We start from the raw sequence: 8974 nt of genomic DNA on the forward strand, positions 1-8974 counted from the left end.
TGACAGAGACACTGCAGGACTTGGTGTCAGCTCAGCAATTTCTCACTTCCCCTAAGAAGCGGAATTCTGCAAATTGCTGCCTTTGCTCTTGAAAGGATGTCATCAGGTGGGTGTTTTGGTGTCATACACTGAAAACAGAGCAGAAACTGTGAAATACTCCCATGATATTCACGGTCCATGCCCCAAAGCACCATGACTCAGCCTAAGGAGATCTGCAGCTTATTTTTTTGTACTGCCAGCAGATTGTGGAAGTACAGTATAAAAACCATCCTTATGGAGAGATCTTGGTATTTTAGGCTTAGTCTAAGAGTCTCAAGTAGCTGGGGTTTTTGCTTGGGCCTAATCCATACGGTCTTATGGCTTTCCTCCTAGTCTGAAGACAAATGTGCTAGAAACTATAAAGCAAAAACATGTCCTGCAGCCTAGCCTTGCCTTGCCTGTCCTTGCCTGTCCTAGCCTTGCCTTCTTTCCTTCTCAACCTGTTCTCTGTCCCATCCTCTCTCACTAAGGCCTCGTCTGGCTGCATGTCTCTTCTATCCTTTTCTCTCACTCTCCTGCTTCCTGCCTCTTTTCTTGCAATTCCTCCATCTCACTCCTGCAGCCCAACACTACTTTTTATTCTTCCTTCCCTTTCTCCTGCTCCCTTCGCTTTCTCCCTCTGTCCCATATCTTTCTTCCCGACTTGTCTCTTGCAGACTCTGGGCCAAACTGGCCCCAAGTCTGGGCATGGTTTGACAAGTTTTCAGAGGCCTGGCTGGTGGCAGCAGGGACACCAGGCATTGACAGGCCCGGGGCTGACAGGCTCCCCATCCCCTAGGGGGCGCCTGGCTGCCACACCCAGCTGACATAGAACCTTTGTCACAATGCCCGCTACCGTGGCGAGGATGCGGTGGCTCTGCAGGTGACAGGGACACTGCAGGACTTGGTGTCAGCTCAGCAATTTCTCACTTCCCCTAAGAAGCGGAATTCTGCAAATTGCTGCCTTTGCTCTTGAAAGGATGTCATCAGGTGGGTGTTTTGGTGTCATACACTGAAAACAGAGCAGAAACTGTGAAATATTCCCATGATATGCATGGTCCCTGCCCCAAAGCACCATGACTCAGCCTAAGGAGATCTGTAGCTTATTTTTTTGTACTGCCAGCAGATTGTGGAAGTACAGTATAAAAACCATCCTTATGGAGAGATCTTGGTATTTTAGGCTTAGTCTAAGAGTCTCAAGTAGCTGGGGTTTTTGCTTGGGCCTAATCCATACGGTCTTATGGCTTTCCTCCTAGTCTGAAAACGAATGTGCTAGAAACTATAAAGCAAAAACATGTCCTGCAGCCTAGCCTTGCCTTGCCTGTCCTTGCCTGTCCTAGCCTTGCCTTATGTCCTTCTCATCCAGTTCTCTGTCCCATCCTTTCTCACTAACCCCTCGTCTGGCTGCAGGTCTCTTCTTTCCTTTTCTCTCACTCTACTGCTTCCTGCCTCTTTTCTTGCAATTCCTCCATCTCACTCCTGCAGCCCAACACTACTTTTTATTCTTCCTTCCCTTTCTCCTGCTCCCTTCGCTTTCTCCCTCTGTCCCATATCTTTCTTCCCGACTTGTCTCTTGGAGACTTTGGGCCAAACTGGCCCCAAGTCTGGGCATGTTTTGACAAGTTTTCAGAGGCCTGGCTGGTGGCAGCAGGGGCAGCAGGCAGTGACAGGCCCGGGGCTGACAGGCTCCCCATCCCCTAGGGGGCGCCTGGCTGCCACACTCAGCTGACATAGAACCTTTGTCACAATACCCGCTACCGTGGCGAGGATGCGGTGGCTCTGCAGGTGACAGGGACACTGCAGGACTTGGTGTCAGCTCAGCAATTTCTCACTTCCCCTAAGAAGCGGAATTCTGCAAATTGCTGCCTTTGCTCTTGAAAGGATGTCATCAGGTGGGTGTTTTGGTGTCATACACTGAAAACAGAGCAGAAACTGTGAAATATTCCCATGATATGCATGGTCCCTGCCCCAAAGCACCATGACTCAGCCTAAGGAGATCTGCAGCTTATTTTTTTGTACTGCCAGCAGATTGTGGAAGTACAGTATAAAAAGCATCCTTATGGAGAGATCTTGGTATTTTAGGCTTAGTCTAAGCGTCTCAAGAAGCTGGGGTTTTTGCTTGGGCCTAATCCATACGGTCTTATGGCTTTCCTCCTCGTCTGAAAATGAATGTGCTAGAAACTATAAAGCAAAAACATGTCCTGCAGCCTAGCCTTGCCTTGCCTGTCCTTGCCTGTCCTAGCCTTGCCTTATGTCCTTATCATCCTGTTCTCTGTCCCATCCACTCTCACTAACCCCTCGTCTGGCTGCATGTCTCTTCTTTCCTTTTCTCTCACTCTCCTGCTTCCTGCCTCTTTTCTTGCAATTCCTCCATCTCACTCCTGCAGCCCAACACTACTTTTTATTCTTCCTTCCCTTTCTCCTGCTCCCTTCGCTTTCTCCCTCTGTCCCATATCTTTCTTCCCGACTTGTCTCTTGGAGACTTTGGGCCAAACTGGCCCCAAGTCTGGGCATGTTTTGACAAGTTTTCAGAGGCCTGGCTGGTGGCAGCAGGGACACCAGGCAGTGACAGGCCCGGGGCTGACAGGCTCCCCATCCCCTAGGGGGCGCCTGGCTGCCACACCCAGCTGACATAGAACCTTTGTCACAATGCCCGCTACCGTGGCGAGGATGCGGTGGCTCTGCAGGTGACAGGGACACTGCAGGACTTGGTGTCAGCTCAGCAATTTCTCACTTCCCCTAAGAAGCGGAATTCTGCAAATTGCTGCCTTTGCTCTTGAAAGGATGTCATCAGGTGGGTGTTTTGGTGTCATACACTGAAAACAGAGCAGAAACTGTGAAATATTCCCATGATATGCATGGTCCCTGCCCCAAAGCACCATGACTCAGCCTAAGGAGATCTGCAGCTTATTTTTTTGTACTGCCAGCAGATTGTGGAAGTACAGTATAAAAAGCATCCTTATGGAGAGATCTTGGTATTTTAGGCTTAGTCTAAGCGTCTCAAGAAGCTGGGGTTTTTGCTTGGGCCTAATCCATACGGTCTTATGGCTTTCCTCCTAGTCTGAAGACGAATGTGCTAGAAACTATAAAGCAAATACATGTCCTGCAGCCTAGCCTTGCCTTGCCTGTCCTTGCCTGTCCTAGCCTTGCCTTATGTCCTTATCATCCTGTTCTCTGTCCCATCCTGTCTCACTAACCCCTCGTCTGGCTGCATGTCTCTTCTTTCCTTTTCTCTCACTCTCCTGCTTCCTGCCTCTTTTCTTGCAATTCCTCCATCTCACTCCTGCAGCCCAACACTACTTTTTATTCTTCCTTCCCTTTCTCCTGCTCCCTTCGCTTTCTCCCTCTGTCCCATATCTTTCTTCCCGACTTGTCTCTTGGAGACTTTGGGCCAAACTGGCCCCAAGTCTGGGCATGTTTTGACAAGTTTTCAGAGGCCTGGCTGGTGGCAGCAGGGACACCAGGCAGTGACAGGCCCGGGGCTGACAGGCTCCCCATCCCCTAGGGGGCGCCTGGCTGCCACACCCAGCTGACATAGAACCTTTGTCACAATGCCCGCTACCGTGGCGAGGATGCGGTGGCTCTGCAGGTGACAGGGACACTGCAGGACTTGGTGTCAGCTCAGCAATTTCTCACTTCCCCTAAGAAGCGGAATTCTGCAAATTGCTGCCTTTGCTCTTGAAAGGATGTCATCAGGTGGGTGTTTTGGTGTCATACACTGAAAACAGAGCAGAAACTGTGAAATATTCCCATGATATGCATGGTCCCTGCCCCAAAGCACCATGACTCAGCCTAAGGAGATCTGCAGCTTATTTTTTTGTACTGCCAGCAGATTGTGGAAGTACAGTATAAAAAGCATCCTTATGGAGAGATCTTGGTATTTTAGGCTTAGTCTAAGCGTCTCAAGAAGCTGGGGTTTTTGCTTGGGCCTAATCCATACGGTCTTATGGCTTTCCTCCTAGTCTGAAGACGAATGTGCTAGAAACTATAAAGCAAATACATGTCCTGCAGCCTAGCCTTGCCTTGCCTGTCCTTGCCTGTCCTAGCCTTGCCTTATGTCCTTATCATCCTGTTCTCTGTCCCATCCTGTCTCACTAACCCCTCGTCTGGCTGCATGTCTCTTCTTTCCTTTTCTCTCACTTTCCTGCTTCCTGCCTCTTTTCTTGCAATTCCTCCATCTCACTCCTGCAGCCCAACACTACTTTTTATTCTTCCTTCCCTTTCTCCTGCTCCCTTCGCTTTCTCCCTCTGTCCCATATCTTTCTTCCCGACTTGTCTCTTGCAGACTTTGGGCCAAACTGGCCCCAAGTCTGGGCATGGTTTGACAAGTTTTCAGAGGCCTGGCTGGTGGCAGCAGGGACACCAGGCAGTGACAGGCCTGGGGCTGACAGGCTCCCCATCCCCTAGGGGGCGCCTGGCTGCCACACCCAGCTGACATAGAACCTTTGTCACAATGCCCGCTACCGTGGCGAGGATGCGGTGGCTCTGCAGGTGGCAGGGACACTGCAGGACTTGGTGTCAGCTCAGCAATTTCTCACTTCCCCTAAGAAGCGGAATTCTGCAAATTGCTGCCTTTGCTCTTGAAAGGATGTCATCAGGTGGGTGTTTTGGTGTCATACACTGAAAACAGAGCAGAAACTGTGAAATATTCCCATGATATGCATGGTCCCTGCCCCAAAGCACCATGACTCAGCCTAAGGAGATCTGCAGCTTATTTTTTTGTACTGCCAGCAGATTGTGGAAGTACAGTATAAAAACCATCCTTATGGAGAGATCTTGGTATTTTAGGCTTAGTCTAAGAGTCTCAGGTAGCTGGGGTTTTTGCTTGGGCCTAATCCATACGGTCTTATGGCTTTCCTCCTAGTCTGAAGAAGAATGTGCTACAAACTATAAAGCAAAAACATGTCCTGCAGCCTAGCCTTGCCTTGCCTGTCCTTGCCTGTCCTAGCCTTGCCTTATGTCCTTCTCATCCTGTTCTCTGTCCCATCCTCTCTCACTAACGCCTCGTCTGGCTGCATGTCTCTTCTTTCCTTTTCTCTCACTCTCCTGCTTCCTGCCTCTTTTCTTGCAATTCCTCCATCTCACTCCTGCAGCCCAACACTACTTTTTATTCTTCCATCCCTTTCTCCTGCTCCCTTCGCTTTCTCCCTCTGTCCCATATCTTTCTTCCCGACTTGTCTCTTGCAGACTTCGGGCCAAACTGGCCCCAAGTCTGGGCATGGTTTGACAAGTTTTCAGAGGCCTGGCTGGTGGCAGCAGGGACACCAGGCAGTGACAGGCCCGGGGCTGACAGGCTCCCCATCCCCTAGGGGGCGCCTGGCTGCCACACCCAACTGACATAGAACGTTTGTCACAATGCCCGCTACCGTGGCGAGGATGCGGTGGCTCTGCAGGTGACAGGGACACTGCAGGACTTGGTGTCAGCTCAGCAATTTCGCACTTCCCCTAAGAAGTGGAATTCTGCAAATTGCTGCCTTTGCTCTTGAAAGGGTGTCATCAGGTGGGTGTTTTGGTGTCATACACTGAAAACAGAGCAGAAACTGTGAAATATTCCCATGATATGCATGGTCCCTGCCCCAAAGCACCATGACTCAGCCTAAGGAGATCTGCAGCTTATTTTTTTGTACTGCCAGCAGATTGTGGAAGTACAGTATAAAAACCATCCTTATGGAGACATCTTGGTATTTTAGGCTTAGTCTAAGAGTCTCAAGTAGCTGGGGTTTTTGCTTGGGCCTAATCCATACGGTCTTATGGCTTTCCTCCTAGTCTGAAGACGAATGTGCTAGAAACTATAAAGCAAAAACATATCCTGCAGCCTAGCCTTGCCTTGCCTGTCCTTGCCTGTCCTAGCCTTGCCTTCTTTCCTTCTCATCCTGTTCTCTGTCCCATCCTCTCTCACTAAGCCCTCGTCTGGCTGCATGTCTCTTCTTTCCTTTTCTCTCACTCTACTGCTTCCTGCCTCTTTTCTTGCAATTCCTCCATCTCACTCCTGCAGCCCAACACTACTTTTTATTCTTCCTTCCCTTTCTCCTGCTCCCTTCGCTTTCTCCCTCTGTCCCATATCTTTCTTCCCGACTTGTCTCTTGGAGACTTTTGGCCAAACTGGCCCCAAGTCTGGGCATGGTTAGACAAGTTTTCAGAGGCCTGGCTGGTGGCAGCAGGGACACCAGGCAGTGACAGGCCCGGGGCTGCCAGGCTCCCCATCCCCTGGGGGGCGCCTGGCTGCCACGCCCAGCTGACATAGAACCTTAGTCACAATGCCCGCTACCGTGGCGAGGATGCGGTGGCTCTGCAGGTGACAGGGACACTGCAGGACTTGGTGTCAGCTCAGCAATTTCTCACTTCCCCTAAGAAGCAGAATTCTGCAAATTGCTGCCTTTGCTCTTGAAAGGATGTCATCAGGTGGGTGTTTTGGTGTCATACACTGAAAACAGAGCAGAAACTGTGAAATATTCCCATGATATGCATGGTCCCTGCCCCAAAGCACCATGACTCAGCCTAAGGAGATCTGCAGCTTATTTTTTTGTACTGCCAGCAGAGTGTGGAAGTACAGTATAAAAACCATCCTTATGGAGAGATCTTGGTATTTTAGGCTTAGTCTAAGAGTCTCAAGTAGCTGGGGTTTTTGCTTGGGCCTAATCCATACGGTCTTATGGCTTTCCTCCTAGTCTGAAGACGAATGTGCTAGAAACTATAAAGCAAAAACATATCCTGCAGCCTAGCCTTGCCTTGCCTGTCCTTGCCTGTCCTAGTTTTGCCTTATGTGCTTCTCATCCTGTTCTCTGTCCCATCCTCTCTCACTAACCCCTCGTCTGGCTGCATGTCTCTTCTTTCCTTTTCTCTCACTCTCCTGCGTCCTGCCTCTTTTCTTGCAATTCCTCCATCTCACTCCTGCAGCCCAACACTACTTTTTATTCTTCCTTCCCTTTCTCCTGCTCCCTTCGCTTTCTCCCTCTGTCCCATATCTTTCTTCCCGACTTGTCTCTTGGAGACTTTGGGCCAAACTGGCCCCAAGTCTGGGCATGTTTTGACAAGTTTTCAGAGGCCTGGCTGGTGGCAGCAGGGGCAGCAGGCAGTGACAGGCCCGGGGCTGACAGGCTCCCCATCCCCTAGGGGGCGCCTGGCTGCCACACCCAGCTGACATAGAACCTTTGTCACAATACCCGCTACCGTGGCGAGGATGCGGTGGCTCTGCAGGTGACAGGGACACTGCAGGACTTGGTGTCAGCTCAGCAATTTCTCACTTCCCCTAAGAAGCGGAATTCTGCAAATTGCTGCCTTTGCTCTTGAAAGGATGTCATCAGGTGGGTGTTTTGGTGTCATACACTGAAAACAGAGCAGAAACTGTGAAATATTCCCATGATATGCATGGTCCCTGCCCCAAAGCACCATGACTCAGCCTAAGGAGATCTGCAGCTTATTTTTTTGTACTGCCAGCAGATTGTGGAAGTACAGTATAAAAAGCATCCTTATGGAGAGATCTTGGTGTTTTAGGCTTAGTCTAAGCGTCTCAAGAAGCTGGGGTTTTTGCTTGGGCCTAATCCATACGGTCTTATGGCTTTCCTCCTAGTCTGAAGACGAATGTGCTAGAAACTATAAAGCAAATACATGTCCTGCAGCCTAGCCTTGCCTTGCCTGTCCTTGCCTGTCCTAGCCTTGCCTTATGTCCTTATCATCCTGTTCTCTGTCCCATCCTGTCTCACTAACCCCTCGTCTGGCTGCATGTCTCTTCTTTCCTTTTCTCTCACTCTCCTGCTTCCTGCCTCTTTTCTTGCAATTCCTCCATCTCACTCCTGCAGCCCAACACTACTTTTTATTCTTCCTTCCCTTTCTCCTGCTCCCTTCGCTTTCTCCCTCTGTCCCATATCTTTCTTCCCGACTTGTCTCTTGCAGACTTTGGGCCAAACTGGCCCCAAGTCTGGGCATGGTTTGACAAGTTTTCAGAGGCCTGGCTGGTGGCAGCAGGGACACCAGGCAGTGACAGGCCTGGGGCTGACAGGCTCCCCATCCCCTAGGGGGCGCCTGGCTGCCACACCCAGCTGACATAGAACCTTTGTCACAATGCCCGCTACCGTGGCGAGGATGCGGTGGCTCTGCAGGTGACAGGGACACTGCAGGACTTGGTGTCAGCTCAGCAATTTCTCACTTCCCCTAAGAAGCGGAATTCTGCAAATTGCTGCCTTTGCTCTTGAAAGGATGTCATCAGGTGGGTGTTTTGGTGTCATACACTGAAAACAGAGCAGAAACTGTGAAATATTCCCATGATATGCATGGTCCCTGCCCCAAAGCACCATGACTCAGCCTAAGGAGATCTGCAGCTTATTTTTTTGTACTGCCAGCAGAGTGTGGAAGTACAGTATAAAAACCATCCTTATGGAGAGATCTTGGTATTTTAGGCTTAGTCTAAGAGTCTCAGGTAGCTGGGGTTTTTGCTTGGGCCTAATCCATACGGTCTTATGGCTTTCCTCCTAGTCTGAAGAAGAATGTGCTACAAACTATAAAGCAAAAACATGTCCTGCAGCCTAGCCTTGCCTTGCCTGTCCTTGCCTGTCCTAGCCTTGCCTTATGTCCTTCTCATCCTGTTCTCTGTCCCATCCTCTCTCACTAACGCCTCGTCTGGCTGCATGTCTCTTCTTTCCTTTTCTCTCACTCTCCTGCTTCCTGCCTCTTTTCTTGCAATTCCTCCATCTCACTCCTGCAGCCCAACACTACTTTTTATTCTTCCATTCCTTTCTCCTGCTCCCTTCGCTTTCTCCCTCTGTCCCATATCTTTCTTCCCGACTTGTCTCTTGCAGACTTTGGGCCAAACTGGCCCCAAGTCTGGGCATGGTTTGACAAGTTTTCAGAGGCCTGGCTGGTGGCAGCAGGGACACCAGGCAGTGACAGGCCCGGGACTGACAGGCTCCCCATCCCCTAGGGGGCGCCTGGCTGCCACACCCAACTGACATAGAACGTT

Source organism: Columba livia, unplaced genomic scaffold (genome assembly GCF_036013475.1).
Source record: "Columba livia isolate bColLiv1 breed racing homer unplaced genomic scaffold, bColLiv1.pat.W.v2 Scaffold_102, whole genome shotgun sequence".
Classification (NCBI taxonomy): domain Eukaryota; kingdom Metazoa; phylum Chordata; class Aves; order Columbiformes; family Columbidae; genus Columba; species Columba livia.